Raw genomic sequence first — 20,765 nt, forward strand, 5'->3', positions numbered from 1 at the left:
CCAAGAAACTTGAAGCTCTTGACCAGCTCCACTACTGCCCAGAATGGGGCCAGTAAAAAAGCTTGTACAAGAGAACAAATGTAATTCATGTAATCTCAGCCACGTTTTAAGTATGACCTCAAGACTTTTAATCAATAGCAGAAATGCAGCATATTCACAGTATTTCCTCTGTGATCTCACATACTCTCTCTCACCTCTGAGTGATGCTCCGTGTCATTCCTGCTGAACTCCTAGAGTGCATAGCATTTCATACTGCTCCCCTTTTCTGTTTCTTAAATTGCTGTTCTTGATTGTGATTAGGTGTGGGACCCAACCTAGTGAGTGAGAATGGTCTAGAAGAATGTTCTCATGGGGACTTTTAACAACATCTGGACACAGACACAGACACAGGGGATCCATAATCTGCGGTGAGGGTGCTCAGGGAAAGAACACAATTAGGCCAATTCATCCCCAAGTTTGCACAGTCTCGGATGAAAGAAGTGTGTGACTCAGACTGAGAGAATCTTGTCAGCAAAATAGTAGCAGCTACTTTAGAGCTGGGCGTTAATAGTCATTGTTTCAGGGGAGATGCCAAGCGTTCTCGCAGGTACAGTCATGGAGCGTCAGTTTGATTTGAACCAAAATGAAGAAATGTGGAAAGAAAATAAAGCTAAGACAAGCTGTGGGTGACAGCAGGTAGAATATTGCATTGGGGTGTTTACCTAAAGGTTCTGTATCGAATATCTTGAACAGGCTCTGGGGAAAGGGTGGTAATATTTACGATGTTATTCAGAAGTTGCTTCAAACCATATGAAGTCACCCACTACAACGTACATGTTCTCCTCTGTCTCATGCCCATCCTTCAATAACAGTGAAGTTAAAACAGAAAATAAAACTACTATTTGCTGTTGGTCACAACTTGTATTCCACTTATAGGGATGTGATCATGCCAGGCTGGTGTCCCCAATATACACTTACGCTCATGGTACAGCGTACCATTATATCTGTCCCAAATGGCACCCTATTCCCTACATAGTGCACAACTTTTGACCAGGGCCCATTGGTAATAGGGTGCCATTTGGGATGCGACCTACAGATGTAGGAGGATCTTAATTTGATCATCCTGTTTTATGAAAACTTCTATTTTAAACTTGTGGTGTATTTGAGGTTTAAAAAGGCATTTTTTTCATTTTCCCTTTGAAATTTCAGACTTGATTTCCCCTTAACCCCTACAAAAATGTTCATGAATTATAATCCACATTATAATTGCAGGATTATTTTTCTGCTGTAGCAAACTGGCTCAAATTAAGATCCTACATTTGTATGTGAATTCTCTGCCCATGAAAAGAGGGAGGTAAGTAAGGGCAAGACCCCTATTTGTGAGCTGGACCTTGGGCTGGGCGGCATGCACAGCTGTCTGCTGGTGAAGTTCTCTGTAAGTATTTATAGTGGACCCCATCCCTCCACTTGTGCAGTGGGACCCAGAAGGGGAAACTCCAAAAGACTATCACTTTATAAGCCATCAGCATTCTAAACAGATGACAATACTTCTACTCCACAGCTGTAGGTCTCACACACACCAGCCACCAATTGTAAATAAATCTTCGCTGCTGCTTGTCAGACTGGGCTGCAGTGCTCATATGATCACACAATTGCTAACTCACTAATTCGCTCCTATGATTCTCTGCACACATTTTTCAAGATTTATGCTGCATCGTCTAATATTCAAAGACCCCTGCTATTCATAGAAACAAATGGTGGATAATGATAGCACTTCCGGGCTTCTCTCGCACTCGCACTCCTCCATGGGCATGTGGACAGTGCAGCTAATCTGGGAAACAGACTGGCGGTGTGGGCCAAGGCAGTTGGCGGTTTGGTTCAAGGCAGTCCTGTTGTCAGACAACTCATTTGAAATCTATGCTTTGGCTAATTTAGTTCCTGTATAGTAGAGGAGGCTGGTTGGGAGGAGCTATAGGAGGACAGGCTCATTGTAATGGCTGGAATGGAATAAATGGCACGGTATCAAATATATGGAAACCACCATTTATTCCAATCCAGCCATTACAATGAGCCCGTCCTCCTACAGCTCCTTCCACCAGCCTCCTCTGCGGTATTGTTTCAGTGTAAGATTTGATGCAGTATCTGGTGCAATCATGGCTACTTGTGGACGTTCACCCAGACCAGCCAACTTAGTCCATGTAAAAGTAGGTACTAACAGTGTAACGTACACACTTGATTTAGGAAGCAGGTGCAGAAGCTGAGTTTTTTTGAAAGGGGCAATGCAAATAGTCTGGGTAGCCATTTCATTAGCTGTTCAGGAGTCTTATGGCTTGTGGGTAGAAGCTATTTAGGAGCCTCTTGGACCTAGACTTGGCGCTCTGGTACCGCTTGCCGTGCGGTAGCAGAGAGAACAGTCTATGACTAGGGTGGCTGGAGTCTTTGACAATTTTTAGGGCCTTCCTCTGACACCGCCTGGTATAGTGGTCCTAGATGGCAGGAAGCTTGGCCTCGTGATGTACTGGGCCGTATGCACTACCCTCTGTAGTGCCTTGCGGTCAAAGGCCAAGCAGTTGCCATACCAGGGAGTGATGCAACCCATAAGGATGCCCTCAATGGTGCAGCTTTAAAACCTTTTTGAGGATCTGAGGACCCATGACAAATCTTTTCAGTCTCCTGAGGGGGAATAGGTTTTGTCGTGCCCTCTTCACGCTTGTCTTGGTGTGCTTGGACCATATTAGTTTGTTGGGGATGTGGACGCCAAGGAACTTGAAGCTCTCAACCTGCTCCACTACAGCCCTGTCGATGAGAATGGGGACGGTCCTCCTTTTCCTGTAGTCCACAATCATCTCCTTTGTCTTGAAGTCCAGGATCCATTTGCAGAGGGATGTGTTTAGTCCCAGGGTCCTTAGCTTAGTGATGAGCTTTGAGGGCACTATGGTGTTGAACGCTGAGCTGTAGTCAATAAATAGCATTCTCACATAGGTGTTCCTTTTGTCCAGGTGTGAAAGGGCAGTGTGGAGGGTTGGGGCGGTATGCAAATTGGAGTGGGTCTAGGGTTTCTGGGATAATGGTGTTGATGTGAGGATGACCAGATTTAGAAAGCATTTCATGGCTATAGACGTGAGTGCTACGGGTTGGTAGTCATTTAGGCAGGTTACTTTAGTGTTCTTGGGAACAGGAACTATGGTGGTCTGCTTGAAACATGGTATTGGTATTACAAACTCAGACAGGGAGAGGTTGAAAATGTCAGTGAAGACACTTGCCAATTGGTCAGCGCATGCTCGGAGTACACGTCCTGGTAATCCGTCTGGCCCTGCAGCCTTTGGAATGTTGACTTGTTTGAAGGTCTTACTCACATCGGCTGCGGAGAGCGTGATCACACAGTCGTCCGGAACAGCTGATGCTCTCCGGCATGTTTCAGTGTTACTTGCTTCGAAGCGAGTCTGGTAGGCTTGTGTCACTAGGCAGCTCTCGGCTGTGCTTCCCTTTTGTAGTCTGTACTAGCTTGCAAGCCCTGCCACATCCAACAAGCGTCAGAGCCGGTGTAGTACGATTCGATCTTAGTCCTGTATTGATGCTTTGCCTATTTGATGGTTCGTCATAGGGCATAGCAGGATTTCTTATAAGCTTCTGGGTTAGAGTTCTTCTCCTTGAAAGTGGCAGCTCAACCCTTTAGCTCAGTGCGAATGTTGTCTGTAATCCATGGCTTCTGGTTGGGGTATGTATGTACAGTCACTGTGGGGACGACGTCCTTGATGCACTTGTTGATAAAGCCAGTGACTGATGTGTTGTACTCCTCAATGCCATCGGTAGAATCCCGGAACATATTCCAGTCTGTGCTAGCAAAGCAGTCCTGTAGTTTAGCATCTGCTTCATCTGACCACTTTTTTATAGACTGAGTCACTGGTGCTTCCTGATTTAATTTTAGCTTGTAAGCAGGAATCAGAAGGATAGAATTATGGTCAGATTTGCCAAATGGAGGGCGAGGGAGAGCTTTGTATGCGTCAATGTGTGTGGAGTAAAAGTGATCCAGAGTTTTTTCACTCTGGTTGCATATTTAACATGCTGGTAGACATTTGGTAAAACGGATTTAAGTTTCCCTGCGTTAATGTCCCCGGCTACTAGGAGCACCGCCTCTGGGTGAGCATTTTCTTTTAGCTTATGGCGGAATATAGCTCATTGATTGTTGTCTTAGTGCTAGCCTCAGTCTGTGGTGGTATGTAAACAGCTTCAAAAAATACAGATGAAAACTCTCTTGGTAGATAGTGTGGTCTACAGCTTATCATGAGATACTCTGCCTCAGGCGGGCAAAACCTCGAGACTTCCTTAGATGTTGTGCACCAGCTGTTGTTTACATATATGCATAGGCCCCTGCCCCATGTCTTAACAGAGGCTGCTGTTCTGTCCTATCGATGGAGTTTATAACCCGCCAGCTGTATGTTCTTAATGTCGTCGTTCAGCCACGACTCGGTGAAACATAAGATATTACAGTTTTTAATGTCCCGTTGGTAGGATATAACTGCTTTCAGTTCGTCCCAAGTCCAGGTGTGCTTAATGATGGGGAGCAGGGGCACGTAATGATGGTCCCTGGACGGTGGTTAGTAGACCGGCGACATCAAGCACTGAAGAGGGGGAGCGGGAGTAGGCATGACAGACAGGTGCTGGCAGCTGTCCAAATCCTCCCCACTTGAATTTGTAGCTATTCAAAAAACGCCTTTGAAATTGAATTATATTCAGCCATGCATGTGACTGAAGACTCCCAATGTGACTAAATATTGGAAGAGGTACATTGATTGTGGAGAGACTTTATTTTGAAGACCTAAAATCCAATCCTGCTGCTGTACAGTAACTCGGAGTGAAGGGGAGAAAAAGCAGCGTAACCAAAGTTAGAGGCGTAACTGACCATACACTTGCCATAGCTATACTCCTCTGAGAATAATAATGGTGATAATATGCTGAGTAGATTTCACCCCATTTCTAAAAGCTAAATATTATGTTGTGGTCGTCTTGACAACCCTGTTTGGGGTACACAGTAGAGAGAGCTGTGTTCAACATCAGAACTTCACACAGCTTTGCACTTTGTTTATCATATGATTGAGTGAGCTCTCTCTGGGAGTCTGCTTTGCACCATGTTGTATTCATGAGTTCACCTGCCACTGTCAGTAAGTACCACTGCCAGCTGGGGTTAGGGGGAGGGAACAATCCAAATAAAGCTATCAAAACTAAAACAAAGTTACGATAAATCACTTCTAATGAGAACACAGCTCGAATGGAACCCCCATGACTCTGTGCAGAGATTTTGTGCATTTAAAACCCTGGTCACCTCTGGGGTACACTGATTAGCTACAGCATATTATTATTCAGTCTCCCTCTGTGAGACGCATATCACTGAGAGTTTATAGGTTCAAGAGGAGGTCACTCTGTCTTTTTGATGTCACAACTCTCTGTAAATGCAGTGGAAAGCAGTCACTTCCTGAAGTCTCAGGACCAAGACAACCTTGTGACCAAAGGTCAGGTGGGGTCACGGGTGACTGAGGGTCCAGACCAGGGTGGTTAAACAAAACTCTGTGAAACTCTGTACAAGAAGGAAAACTGTCTCCATGGGTTCAGACAGACAAAGCTGAGACCAAAGTTATAGACTGTGTAAATAGAACAACATTGTAATCTGGTTATATGCATCTGGTTAGGTTACATATTCCACAACGCCATGTGCTGTATCAGTTAGTAATGCTATGGTTTGTTATGTGGTATCACACCAAATAAAAATGTCCAGACCACTGATATACATTTTACTAAACCTCTGGGGACAGCTTACCACTGTGTAAATGTAACTCCGCAGACCTCAACACACATATATCTGTACAAAGATATAGTCCGCTATTAATCATGAGCGCTTACTGCATTAAGTGCTGATGTATACAGTGGACTGTGAATAGAATATCACTGGGTCCTGGTCAGGTTCCAATCTGTAGTATTTCAGATCTTAATCTCACTTCCCCCCTGGCCCGTGCAGAACCCACCTGCTAGTGTTGTACCCCCACATACACTCATACATATAGTACACCTCTACAATTATCTGTAGGGCTTCCAACATGGGAGTTGGACAGAATGTATTCTTACTCTTATCAGAAAAGCAAAGGGGAAGACTAAATGGTTCCTAAAATGTCAGGGTTATCAAGATAGTGCTCCTTCAAATTATAAGGCTATCTGGTAGTCTGAGTCACAGAAGAGACTTCTGTGATTCGTAGAGTGGTATATTTGAGTTGATGATCCACATCCTTTGGCAACATTACATGACATAATTATCTGCCACCTTACAAGGGTATGTGAAGTCCGACAATGAGTGAGCAGCAGGGTTCATGGAAAAGGCTGGTATAAAATTAGAAATCAGACTCTTGACCAAGTTGTAAGTTCTCAACAACATGAGGCCAGGGGTTTTAGCAGGAATCAGATTGACCATGACTTGACTTCCCCTAACATCATCATGCCTCTCCTCTCACAATCCAATTCAATTCCCAGTCAAACAGCAATGAAAATGAATGAGCAAAATGTATGGCATGTTTGTATCTATCTTCGCAAGCCTATGTGCTCATGTCTAATACGTGGCTATGGGTCTAGCAAACTGACATCAGTGGCCAGCTGCAGTCCTCTGTCAAGCTGGCCAGTCTCAAATGCCTTTCTAGTGGAATGACGATGAAGTCACTTCCCTCAAAGTGAGAGACGAAGAGACATCTACGAGGAAGAGTGAAGGAAGGAGAAAGGGGGAGAGAGGAAAGTATGTGAGCAGGGGGATTAATGCTGACTGTGTGTTTTATTATTTTGGTATTTACAGCCTATTTTCTCCCTAAGCATGAAACACTCAACTATTTGGTTGTCATCAGTTTCCCAGAAAACCCATACTGTCATAACCTCTAAAAGTCAGGACAAATAGGGCGAGGACTAAATTCTTGCAAGAGAAAAAAAAAAGACAGCTCACAAAATTGTCTGTAGGACGATTAGACTTATCTTACAGTAAATATAATATTTTTTTCTAAATAACATGCTAATAAGTCTTTATATTAGTAAAGGTGAGTTGAAAGATGTGTTATATTCTGAACACAAATTTCAAATGGTCCCTCATTCGGGTGAAAATACACATCGTACAGTGGCTCTTACAAAGCTGAATTGAATCAGCTGACCTGCTATAATTTCATTCCCTTTTTTAGGAGCAGTCCAATAGCAAGGGCTGGAAATGATTCTGTGTTGCTTCAGATGCAGCTGTTTGAGCTGATAATGAGTGAAGAATCCAGAGACGCTCTAAATCGCTCTGTGTATGTGCGTGTCTGTGTGTGTGTGTGTGTGTTTATGCATGTCTTGGTCCTGCTGTCTATCCCATGTACCTCACCTTCCATTTTTCAGTGTGTAGGCAAGCTGGATGATTTCATGAAGGGTGGGTTGATATGGAATGTTAAATAGCATGGTGGCAATGCATTGCTTCCCTTGATCATTTTCTATGAGGCACACTCTTGAGAGATGTAAAATCACCCACAGCATTTTGCTGACAATGGGTTATTCACTCAAACGATCACATCAGTCATCTCCATTCAACATTCTTGAGATACTTTTTTTTTTAAGGAAGTGCACATACTGATCTATGGCAGACAGAGATAATATAGTATTATTTCACTGGTCTCTGACAGACAGGGATAATATTAATATTTCATTGTGATATCCTATCTGGTAAGAAGGCAAATGTAATCCAACTCTCTCTAGTCCCTTATTTTGTTGTCATGAGAACAGAGGTGCTGTTGTTATGAAACCAAACATGAGGACCTGCACTGCTGTTTCCATCACTGGAAGATTGCTGAGCTAAATTAGTTAAGTGATCTCATGGTTCACTGTCTTATCACTTGGGCTTTGGCTGCCAGTGAAGTGATGCCACCGACACACAGTAAATCAGATGATTTAGAGACAAGTGCTGCCAGAGAAAGTTACAAGACCACAAGGGAATGCAGAATGACAATATGAGTTCTAGACACTGGAGTAGAGGAGAGACATCCACAAGCAGTCATTTTACTTAACCTTTATTTAACTAGGCAAGTCAGTTAAGAACAAATTCATATTTACAATGACGGCCTACCCCGGCCAAACCTTAACGACGCTGGGCCAATTGTGCGCCGCCCTATGGGACTCCCAATCACGGCCAGTTGTGATACAGCCTGGAATCTAACCAGGGTCTGTAGTGACGCCTATAGCACTGAGATACAGTGCCTTAGACTGCTGCACCACTTGAGTGTTCATACATAATACCCGTTAACTACCCAATGTGTCAGTAATCTGTCCAAGAAGGTACACTCCATTAAAATCATTCCAGCTTGTTAATGGAGATTAAGGAGGACGTGTAAAATTGTCCAGAATAATATCCTTATAAATTACCAAAAAAATGAGATCCTTGTAAATTGCCCTCTCAGAAATTGGCATTTATATGCAACAGGACCTCACTATGTCTTTAGTTATTCTGAACTCTATTGGCACTGTCAAAAATATTTCAAAACAAACTGACCTATGAGCTGTCTATTACAAATGACAGACATTTTAAACCCCTTGTTCATCCCCCACATAACACACAGGATTTCTGTGTGGAGTTCCTATCACCGATGACAATGATGTGATGACGCAAAGCCACTGAAGCCCTCTCTAATCCGCATGGACAGCAGACATTTATTGTATCATCACGGAGAGGAAAACTCTTTAGTTCTGATTCAAAATAACTTACAATAAAATCAGTGGAAAAAGTTATTAATGAAACGCTCCTTAGAACGCCTAGGGATGAATGGTACCACAGGCTGGCAGAGCCCACATCATACAGTATATGCCATTTAACAGATGCTTTTATCCAAAGCGACTTACAGTCATGCGTGCATACATTGTACGTATGCGTGGCGCTGGGAATCAAACCCACAACCCTTGGCGTTGCAAGCGCCATGCTTGACCGACTGAGCCACATGGGACCACTGGCTGCCACTGGAGTAACAGAAGGGGTGAGGCAGCTCCACTGTTCACTTTGTGCCTTCAAACAGAGGGAGCTCTCATAGAAGAGCTTATCAGAATAAAGCCCTTTGTGTACAGCTATTGTTTTCACCTGGGAAAACGTCTAAGTGGAGAGACAAGATATTATCTGTCCATGTAATGTACTGTATGTCTCCTTAGGTTAAGAAGGAGAGATATTCGTGAACACGAATTACTTCAATTTAACTTGCTCAACTTGTTCTTAGTTCGACTGTTATTCAACTTGAACACGTTTGACATGTTTCAAAGACTTTCACAGTCCTGAGAAAGTTGAACAACCATTGCAGTGGTCGGCAACAGGTGGCCCGTGGGCCAAAAAAACAGCATGCCATCGTTTTTTTTTAGCATAAAAGATTGAAATCACCAGGAATTCTGCTGAAAATCTAGAGAGAGAGGGAGCTAAAGCTTTCTTCTGGTAAAAGATGTAATCAATGAACCTCCTAATGTACCATTTCCTGAGTTGAGCCTGGACCGGACGTCAGAGAGAGTGGCAACAAAACTAATGTTCTTTACCAACTCACTGATTCACAATGTGTTCCACTCTGACCCATTCATGACTGGGTCAACCTCTACACACATGGGTTAATGGATGTTATCAAGAATGTATCAATACTGAACCATGGACTGAAACAAAAACGGCATGTATGTTTAATTCTAAGTAACATCTTATTCATTATAGAGAACTACTGTCTATAAAGTCATTCCCAGTAGACACAAGTCTTTCACGAAGTACAGCAGTGAATGTAGAAATTCATTCCACTTTATGAATGGAATTTTTCCTTACCTGTTCTCAATGGTTCCAAATGACAGGTGACGACAGGTTAAAAGGTGAATATCTGAGTTACTGAGAATCAAGTCCCACAGTAAAAACAGTGTCTCCTCAATGTCTCAATGCACTTCAGTTACCTTGACTGTGTGTGTCAAAAAGAGACAGCATGATAAAGGTAGATTTGTCAAAAGATATCCATCCTCTCTCCTGTTACTCTTCTCTTCTACCTTTCTTCTCCTCTTCTCTCCTGTCAAAGTTACAGAGGCAATGAAAAGCCGTCTGAAGATAAACCCCAAGCTTTGTCCTAACCCAGGGGTTTGGGTCAGCAGAGTCACAGTGAGGCGATGAGTGAGTGAGTGAGTGAGTGAGTGAGTGAGTGAGTGAGTGAGTGAGTGAGTGAGTGAGTGAGTGAGTGAGTGAGTGAGAGAGAGAGAGAGACCAGCAGACAAGAGGAGGTGGTCAGAGTTGCTTCAACTGTCACTTTTTGCCACAGTTTCCCCTTCAAATAGAGATATCCAGAGATAGATGGAGAGGTGGGTAGATACTGTAAGTGCATACAGCCTTTGTCAGAAGCCAAGACCCTGTCTTTTCCCCTGTTGTTCCTGGGCAGGAGAGTGTAGAACTCTTGAGTGTAGTGGAGAACTATATTTAACAAGTGTTCTCAGTCACTCATGGCTGTTAGCAGCTGAGCAGATTGAAGGAGGCTTTTCCAAGCCTCTCAGACAGCTGAACTATCCCACTCTGAAGCAGGCAGGGGAAGTCCAGCTCAACCACTCCCACCAGAGCAGAGGCAGAGCTCAATCTCTGCCTGGTTAGTCAATGCAGTCATCTTTTCTAAGAAGCAAATGAGAAAATTGCAGATAAATAATATGAGATCACCATTTTGCCTTCAACCATTTAAGCAGGGTTGGGGAGTTACTGATTACATGTAGTCAGTTGTATGTCATCTGATTACAAACAAAGTATTGCCCTGTAATCAGTTACATTACCAGCAAAAATATTGCAATCAGATTAAGAATACTTTTGAAAAACTAGATGATTACTTTTGGATTACTTGTAAATTCAGGAAGTATGTTTGCATTAAAATGTATTATGACACCTTCCTGCTTTCAAAGAGACCACTATGATGACACACCAAATGCATTTGATTTAATCTTCATCTAATGCCTCTTAAGGGGAAAGTAATCCAAAAGTAAACAGATTACATTACTGAGTTTGGGTATTCCAAAAGTTATGTTACTGATTACAATTTTGGACAGGTAGTTAGTAACTAACGGATTAGATTTAGAAGGTAACCTACACAACCCTTCAGAAGTTATTTTATTATTTTGTGTAAAAGGTAGTCCAACATTATGCATCCATTGGTTTGCTCAACAATTTTTCAAAAGAAGGATTAGACTACTGATACTGCACAGGGGCCAAGTTAGCCTTTTCAAACCAAAATTATTTATCGAGAGCCATCCCAATAAAAACAAGTCAAAACATGGCAATATAAATGAAGAGCAGTTATCCACTCCTGTGAGATTTCTGCTGCCTTAACAAGCATAGGCTCTGTTGACACCAAAGGGTCATCGGCTTTATTGGGCAGGGGTGTATGACCTTAGTCACGTTGTAATTTACAATGGCTTTCGCACCGAGCCACTTGAACAACACGTCTTTGTTTCAATTATGGTATTCATGTACCGTAAACCTTCACTGTGAGAGAAACTCCAGCTGCACCACCACTCACCATTATATAGAAAATAATAAACTCAACTTGTCGACTCTTTCCAATAAAACTAACTTAAAGCTCAATTAATCAAGTAGTTTCTATAATGACACATGAAAGCTGGAACTTCAGACAGTTGGTAGGTCTCCTTGTTGAAACATGGTACCTGAGTTGCGTCCCAAATGGCAACCTATTCCCTATGTAGTGCACTACTTTTGACCAGAGCCCTATGGACCCAGGTCAAAGGTAGAGCACTACATTGGGAATAGGGTGCTAAATGGGACACAACCCTTTACTTACTGTAATGCTATTCAGTACTTCAGAAACAGATGTATATGTTCACATGGAGGTCCTGCTAATGCACAACTTATTCTACTTGAATGCTAACATCTACACGCCCCAATGAAATCATAAAGCTGGTGCGAGAGCCGATGTTGTTGTTTGAAAAGGATCATTCTATATTTTTAGCCCAGAGCTGATGGTGATCCTTACATTGAGATTGAGGTTAACATGAGTCACTTGAGAGACATGGCTGTTAAAGTGACCAAACTGTTTCAAAGTCCAAGTATTTTATTAATCTAGTGGTTGGTGAGAATGTTTATGTGTAGATGACATACTGCTGTTTCCCTACAATTCTATCCTGATTCTATCCATCCTTTTTCATTATTATGTCCACCTTCAATCTTCATTCTGACATGTAGCCTAACAACAGTAACATGACAACTGGAAGTTTATTGTTCATTTATTTTTAGTCTTTCCGGAATATGAAGGGCGAAGGTGCAATCTGCTCATAACCGTGGCTATGGTTACAGTCTTCCTTGCCCTGCTAATGCACAGGGAGCGGAAACCAAACCACTGTTCATTACTAACAATTGAGTCAGGGCCTCTCCTCTCTGCTTCCTAATGCTCCAATATGGTTATCATGGTCAGGACCTCTCTGTTGGGCAATTCATCTGGGGTTAATCTACAGGATACTCATCCGGTCAGTATCTTCTAAAGTTATTTTTACCAGCTGAATAAAACTGCAGGGTGCATTGAATCAAGCTCGGTCATTCCATCTAGCTAACAGCGACATTGGTGTGTTCCATTGGGAGACATGCTACATATAGAATTTGATATGGCCCTCAATAGACCAATCCACGGCTCAGTGAGATAAATAGGTAAATGAGGCAGCGAGGCAGCTCTCTGTCACATAGCAACCAGACCTATTTTGGGGAAGTGTTTAAATGTGCTTGTAAAATCAAGGTCCATGTAATGTTTTATGGGCAAGGAAAACAAAAACAACATTGGATACATTGTTCTGAATCCTACCTATTTGGATGAGGTTCAACACTTGTTTTAGATATTAAAACAACTGTTAAACCTCACCCCCCCCCCCCCCCCCCCCCCCCCACCATGGGGATCCAGAGGTTCACAAATGACATGTTGCCCTATGTAGATTACATATATCTATCTTCACAAGAGATTGTTTCAGCGTCTGTAGCATGTCACATTTGGCGAAGGAAAATGTATCAATTTAAGTACACATTTACGCAGTTTGTGTCTGGAAACAGGGGTTTTGTGACTTTCATTAAGTTGGATTCACTGTCCTCTTTAATGCAAAATATAAATCTGGCAACATCTGTTTTGCAGTTTTTTTAGGTGAGTGATGCCATGCAAGTCAGTGTAACTAGTGCACCATTATGTGCCAAACAAAATAGTTTCCTATTAAGCTGCAACATAATGTAACATCATCTTTCCTATATGTGTAACGTCTAACTGGTGGGGAGATGGATAGAGTAGTGGAGTTAGATGAGTTTGAGGAAATCACTCACAAGTCAGTAGTAAGTGAGATTCAGTTATAACACTGAGAGACATTAAACAAGGCGAATGTCTGGACGGCACACGTGAGACCTTACATAATATGTAATTCAGTCCCTGGATAAAATTGACCAAGGTTAGGTTGGTTAGGGTTAGGAATGTCCCAAGGATCCCGGATAACATTAAGCATTATTGCGTGATGCCATCGCGTCAGCATGGGCCAACATCCCTGTGGAATGTTTCTGACACCTTGTTGAATGCCCCGAATAATTCAGGCTGTTCTGGAGGCAAAGGGGCTCCAACCCGATACTAGATGTGTACCTAAAATGCCATGGCAGTCTCAGTCACCAGATCTCAACCCAATTTAATACTTAAGGGGGGTTCTGGAGCGGTGCCTGAGACAGCACTTTCGCCCACCATCAACAAAACACCAAATTATGGAATTTCTCATGGAAGCAGGAGTGAAAGTAAGCCGGAGCTGTTCAGTCCTCTGGGAAAATAAATAGTGGGGGTATGCCGTACCGTTTTAACATGAGCCTATAACACAATAATTAAAGCAAAGATGGCAAGAAAACTGTAGGCTATTATACTATTTATCATTACTGCATTTCTTGAAAAATTTGTGAATCGTCTTCAGAAATTTTTTTTTTTTTGCGAAGGCAGAAATGAGTGACCGAGACCGAGATGCGAAAGGACAGCAGCGGACACATCAATTCAGGTTAAAAGTGTAGCCCTATTTGACAATAACCAAATTTCATTCATTAAACTTTTTGGTGTTTTGTAACATATGCATCTTTCCATTCATCAAATGGCATGTGCAGTGTATGGATGCGGGAATTATTTTACAGTGAATGTGCGCAGGTAACTAGGATTACAGAAGCCTTTAGAAGTGATTGTTATTGTAATTTAAATATACCAATGTGTTTTCATTTAATTTAATTCCCTTAATATATTTCATGAGAATTTGAAAGATTCTTGTTTGCATAAAATAGACCGAGACCAGTCTTATCAATAATAAGTAACAGAATTTATTCTCGGAGAGTGCTGCCACATTACAACGAGCAACAGTTTATATACAATAACATGACGTAATTTCATTGCTCCTAAAATGAATCTCCTCCTCTCGACCGGGTCAAAGGGAACTTTAAAAGTTCATTCTGAGTTCATTCTGACCCACTAGCACATACACAGGACACACAACACAGCTGAATTAACTTTTGACTCCTCACCATTATCGATCACCACTTAGCTGACAGTTCTAATTAACAGAAAACCTAGGAATGCACTCACAGCCTTATCTAAAACACCCCAGAGCTCAGTTTCGTCAGTTCAACCATAGGTTAACTACCTTATCTGTTTACTTAATCCACAAACCATTCCTTTCTTCGTAGTTGGAATGGTGTTCATTAACTTTAATTACTCCTTGTCCGTGTCACACAATCCCTTCTTATGAACTCATATTGTTAGTCACATATAATAAAACTGAGTATAAGTTTACTTAGTTACAGTTCTATTTAAAATTAGAATATTCTTTATTCATTTATTCATAACATTTCTAACGAATACACAGAAGTATATATTTTTAAACCTGCATAACAAATCCAGGTTAGCAGGCAATATTAACCAGGTGAAATTGTGTCACTTCTCTTGCGTTCATTGCACGCAGAGTCAGGGTATATGCAACAGGTTGGGCCGCCTGGCTCGTTGCAGACTAATTTGCCAGAATTTTACGTAATTGTGACTTAACATTGAAGGTTGTGGAATGTAACAGGAATATTTAGACTTATGGAATGCTACCCGTTAGATTAAAAATGGAACGGTTCCGTATTTCACTGAAATAATAAATGTTTTGTTTTCGAGATGATAGTTTCCGGATTTTACCATATTAATGACCAAAGGCTCGTATTTCTGTGTGTTATTATGTTATAATTAAGTATATGATTTGATAGAGCAGTCTGACTGAGCGATGGTGGGCACCAGCAGGCTCATAAGCATTCATTCAAACAGCACTTTTGTGCGTTTTGCCAGCAGCTCTGCTGTTTATGAATTCAAGCCTATCAACTCCCGAGATTAGGCTGGTATAACCGATGTGATGTGAAATGGCTAGCTACTTAGCAGGGTGCACGCTAATAGCGTTTCAAACATCACTCGCTCTGAGACTTGGAGTAGTTGTTCCCCTTGCTCTGCATGGGTAACGCTGCTTTGAGGGTGGCTGTTGTCGATGTGTTCCTGGTTCGAGCCCAGGTAGGAGCTAGGAGAGGGACGGAAGCTATACTGTTACACTGGCAATACTAAAGTGCCTATAAGAACATCCAATAGTTAAAGGTTAATGAACTACAAATGGTATAGATTGAAATAGTCCTATAATTCCTATAATAACTACAACCTAAAACTTCTTACCTGGGAATATTGAAGACTCATGTTAAAAGGAACCACCAGCTTTCATATGTTCTCATGTTCTGAGCAAGGAACTTAAAATGTTAGCTTTCTTACATGGCACATATTGCACTTTTACTTTCTTCTCCAACACTTTGTTTTTGCATTATTTAAACCAAATTGAACATGTTTCATTATTTATTTATGCTAAATTTGTCACGCCCTGACCTTAGTTATCTTTGTTTTCTTTATTATTTTGGTTAGGTCAGGGTGTGACAAGGGTGGTTGGTTTAGTTTTTGTACTGTCTAGGTGTTTCCCTGTCTAGGATTTTTGTATATCTATGGGGTTTTAGTATGTCTAGGTATATGTAGGTCTATGGTGGCTTGAATTGGTTCTCAATCAGAGGCAGCTGTTTATCGTTGTCTCTGATTGGGGATCCTATTTAGGTTGCCATTTTCCATTTTGGTTTTGTGGGTTACTGTCTATGGTTAGTTGCATGTCAGCACTATATATATATATATATATATATATATATATATATATATATTGAAAAATATACAGCATTACTCACTCATGCCACCATCATTATGGACACCTGCCTCCCCGTCACACGCTTCAGCAATTATTGGACTCACCTGGACTCAATCACCTCTGTCATTACCTCTCCTATATTTGTCAGTTCCCTGGCTCTGTTCCCCGCTGCTGCATTGTTTGTCGTCTGTCCTTATACTAACCGGTGCTGATGCTGTTGCTTGTTTGTTCCATGTTTGTTCAAATTAAATGTTAACTCCCCGTACTTCGCTTAACATCTCCAGCATCGGTTCTTACAGTACCAGTCAAAAGTTTGGGCACACCTACTCATTTAAGGGTTTTTCTAATTTTTACTATTTTCTACATTGTAGAATAATAATGAAGACATCAAAACTATGAAATAACACATATGGAATCATGTAGTTACCCAAAAAGTTTTAAACAAATCAAAACATATTTTAGATTCTTCAAAGTAGACACCCTTTGCCTTGATGACAGCTCAAGGTCATTGGTCACAGATGAAATTACATCAAATCACGGTAGCTTTGATTGGAATGATCATGTCAACATGGTACTTTCAAAATATTAGCTATCAAGCTAGACAAGCAGTCATCAACGTGAATCAAGTCGACAATCTACTGGCAAATCCTTTTCAATCATTTTCATATGAAGAGAAATTATAGATAAAACATATTGGTGCTCATCGGCTATTGGACATAAATATTACACAAGTTGGAAATCGTAAATTCAACAATGAGTGGTTTGGAAGGAATCAGTGGCTAACTGCAAGCTTGGCAAAGCAATCACTAGCCTGCTATTCAGTGGAGAGGTGTGGTCCAAGTCTGGGTTGAAGGGTCTCTTTTCCAAGCTTAAAAGGACAAACATTCACTCGCAACACACCATGGACCAGAAAAGGTTGAATACATTGGCCATGCTGTCAATTCAGCATGACTGCTGCCGTGTTCAAGACAACTGGGAACTCCAAAAACAACGAGCTCCAACTGGGAAAATAAGTTTTGAATGGACCTCCAACTCGGAATTCCAAGTCTGGAACTCTGGCTTCTTTGTAGAGCGCCAACCTGAAGATCCCTGATATCATGATTTGACCTTGTTTTTTTTCTTGAGTTCCCAGTAGTTTTGAAAGCACCATAAATCCATAGAATGCCAGACTTTGATAACAAAGTTTGATGACAAAATTTTCCCACAAGAAAGACCGCCATGCCACCTTCCTGTTCAAGTGAGCACAGCAAAACAAGGTGAGTCCGAAAATGTATTGTATGCTGCTGCATAAATGATGTAATATACTAGGGAAATATGTGCATGTATACTGTAGCTAAGAAAGTAATACTAAGTTTATGTTCTGTAGTACGTTGTTAGTAGCCCATTTGTCTCACCCTAATAATTTGGTCCCTTTCCCCCTCATAACATACTGTTCTGACTTGGTGCTGCAAATGTAGCCTATAGCCTGTTTTAGAGAAATGTAATCATCGAATATTGTAAGAGCTTTCATTTTCTGCTTATATGCCCCCTTTATTTATCCTACGGTTTTGACTTGGTTTACAGGGAGAATACTGTAAGAACGGCACATGTTCTGAATTCTGTCGCTGTATATTTTAAAAGTGCTGAACAAATAGTTATATTGACAACCTCAGTCCTATATTTTATTAAAAGGCAGTAAATGAGGCTGAATGAATTTGCCAGACGATGCTCCGCTGATAGCCAGGTGTAGCGGTGGTAAGGATTCTGCTGTTGGGATAGCTTTATAATTCTCTTCTCTGTATATATCAATGATGTCGCTCTTGCTGCTGGTGATTCTCTGATCCACCTCTACGCAGACGACACCATTCTGTATACTTCTGGCCCTTCTTTGGACACTGTGTTAACAACCCTCCAGACGAGCTTACAACTCTCCTTCCGTGGCCTCCAACTGCTCTTAAATACAAGTAAAACTAAATGCATGCTCTTCAACCGATCGCTGCCTGCACCTGCCCGCACGGTTCTGACTTAGAATATGTGGACAACTACAAATACCTAGGTGTCTGGTTAGACTGTAAACTCTCCTTCCAGACTCACATAAAACATCTCCAATCCAAAGTTAAATCTAGAATTGGCTTCCTATTTAGCAACAAAGCACCCTTCACTCATGCTGCCAAACACCCTCGTAAAACTGACCATCTTACCGATCCTTGACTTCGGCGATGTCATTTACAAAATAGCCTCCAACACCCTACTCAGCAAATTGGATGCAGTCTATCACAGTGCCATCCGTAATGTCACCAAAGCCCCATATACTACCCACCACTGCGAACTGTGGCTGGCCCTCTCTTCATACTCATCGCCAAACCCACTGGCTCCAGGTTATCTACAAGACCCTGCTAGGTAAAGTCCAGCCTTATCTCGGCTCGCTGCACCCACCCGTAGCACGCATTCCAGCAGGTATATCTCACTTGTCACCCCCAAAGCCAATTCCTCCTTTGGTCGCCTCTCCTTCCAGTTTTCTCCTGCTAATGACAGTAATGAACTACAAAAATCTCTGAAACTGGAAACACTTATCTCCCTCACTAGCTTTAAGTACCATCTGTCAGAGCAGCTCACAGATCACTGCACCTGTACATAGCCCATCTATAAATAGCCCAAACAACTACATCTTCCCCTACTGTATTTATTTATTTTTCTCCTTTGCACCCCAGTATTTCTACTTTGCACACTAATCTACTGTCAAATCTTCCATTCCAGTGTTTTAATTGCTATACTGTATTTACTTTGCCACCATGGCCTATTTATTGCCTTTACCTCCTCTCATTTGCTCACATTGTATATAGACTTATTTTTCTACTGTATTATTGACTGTATGTTTGTTTTACTCCATGTGTAACTCTGTGTTGTTGTGGATAAATAAAGGTGAAATAAAAAAAATAAAAACAATATTAAAATATATTATTAAATATTAAAATATATTCATATTTAATTTATGAACATAATACATATCAATTCCTAACCTTTTCTGGCCATAGTGAATTCATATTCCCGAAGTAGCCATACAACAAATTACCATGCAAATCTCTCATTTAATTGGGCCTATTAGATAGGCTATTATAACAGGCAGTTAACCCACTGTTCCTAGGCCATCATTGAAAATAAGAATATGTTCTTAACTGACTTGTCTAGTTAAATAAAGGTAAAATAAAAAATAAAAAAAATATATTGACAGTTTTTGCTCTATGCATCCCAAAGGGAGTGCGGTTTATAACATACAGTAGAATTGAACAGGTGAACAGACAGTTGATCTTTTGCATTTAAGTATGTAGGCTACCACTGTAAGTAGGCCTGCTGTAGTTTCTTATTTTTTGACTAGACAATGTTCCTGCAAGCATTGCATCATATTTAGGTTAGGGAAGAAGTAAATGCAAAACATTGAATTCAAAGGAGCTGTTTACAGGTCCACAACAATGTGCAATTGTTTTTGTCTTCCAGACACTTGTTCAGATAGTTTACAGCAAATGTCACCACAAAAGAAAACATTCTGCCAACACCTCCAAAGACATTTAATCAAGTTCGCCATTGCTATTTCATTTACAAGCATTTTGCTACACCCACAATAACATCTGTTAAATATGTGTATGTGACCAATACAATTTTATTTAATTTGGGATACTGTCTTGGCCTAATTCCAATACTTCCAAAGAATACATGCACCTTTTATTGTCACTATAAAAGGTGAATGTTGGGTGTTTTTCAGGCGGTGTTATAATGCTTGTTTATTCCTGCACTGTTTAAAGACAGGTCTGATTTATAACCGGAAATGCTTATGTATGGCGCGCACCAAGTTTCTAAATCTCAACATTTTTGTGCATGAGCACACAGATATTTTGTATAAAATTTACACAACGGCTATAAATGATTAAAAAATTACATTTATTTTGTTAATTTACATTTTTGTTAAATTATACTTTCAGGAAAATGATGGCAGGTTAGCGCGTTGGGCTAGTAACTGAAAGGCCGTTGGTTCCAATCCCCGAGCCGACAAGGCTCTGTCGATGTGCCCTTGAGCAAGGCACTTAACTCTATTTTCTCCTGTAAGTCGCTCTGGATAAGAGCTTCTACAAAAATGTAAAAATGAACATGTTTTTATAGGCCCATATTTTGTAATGTTTTATTTGTATGTTTAATTCACATAATATAATTGAAAAGTATGCATTAAGGTGTTTGTAATATAATAAATGTGGCAAAAACACGTTTGAATTAATAAATGCATTTCTACAGCTTCCAAAATATTTTTACGACGTTGGGGAGTGCCAAGATGGAGGCGTGGGGCTTCAAAACAGCATCCTTGAAGTCATCTAGTGTATATATCAACTACTGAGATGGTTGTAAACGCTGCTACTGGAGAGTTGACTCCACCTATCAGTTGTCTGTGGTTTGGGAAAGTGAATTGAGGGATGTGGTATTTCAGAGATCAGTGTTGCTGTGAACACTGCTGAACAGTAGGGATGGGACGATTTTCTTGTTCGTCTAGAAAATTGACTTTGCTATCATCAGTAGGCTTCATCCAT

The 20,765-nt window shown here is 41.1% G+C and overlaps 1 protein-coding gene across 1 annotated transcript in view; it reads right to left on the bottom strand.

The window, feature by feature from the left end:
- The window catches only part of LOC139415550 (filamin-A-interacting protein 1-like), a 28,032-nt gene extending 17,904 nt beyond the window's left edge, over positions 1-10,128 (bottom strand). Inside the window, exon 1 of the mRNA XM_071163659.1 lies at positions 9,812-10,128. The gene's annotated coding sequence lies outside the window, so the exon portion shown is untranslated. The remainder of the gene's footprint in view (positions 1-9,811) is intronic.
- Between the last annotated feature and the right edge of the window lie 10,637 nt (positions 10,129-20,765).

This window comes from Oncorhynchus clarkii, chromosome 8, assembly GCF_045791955.1.
Source record: "Oncorhynchus clarkii lewisi isolate Uvic-CL-2024 chromosome 8, UVic_Ocla_1.0, whole genome shotgun sequence".
NCBI lineage: Eukaryota > Metazoa > Chordata > Actinopteri > Salmoniformes > Salmonidae > Oncorhynchus > Oncorhynchus clarkii.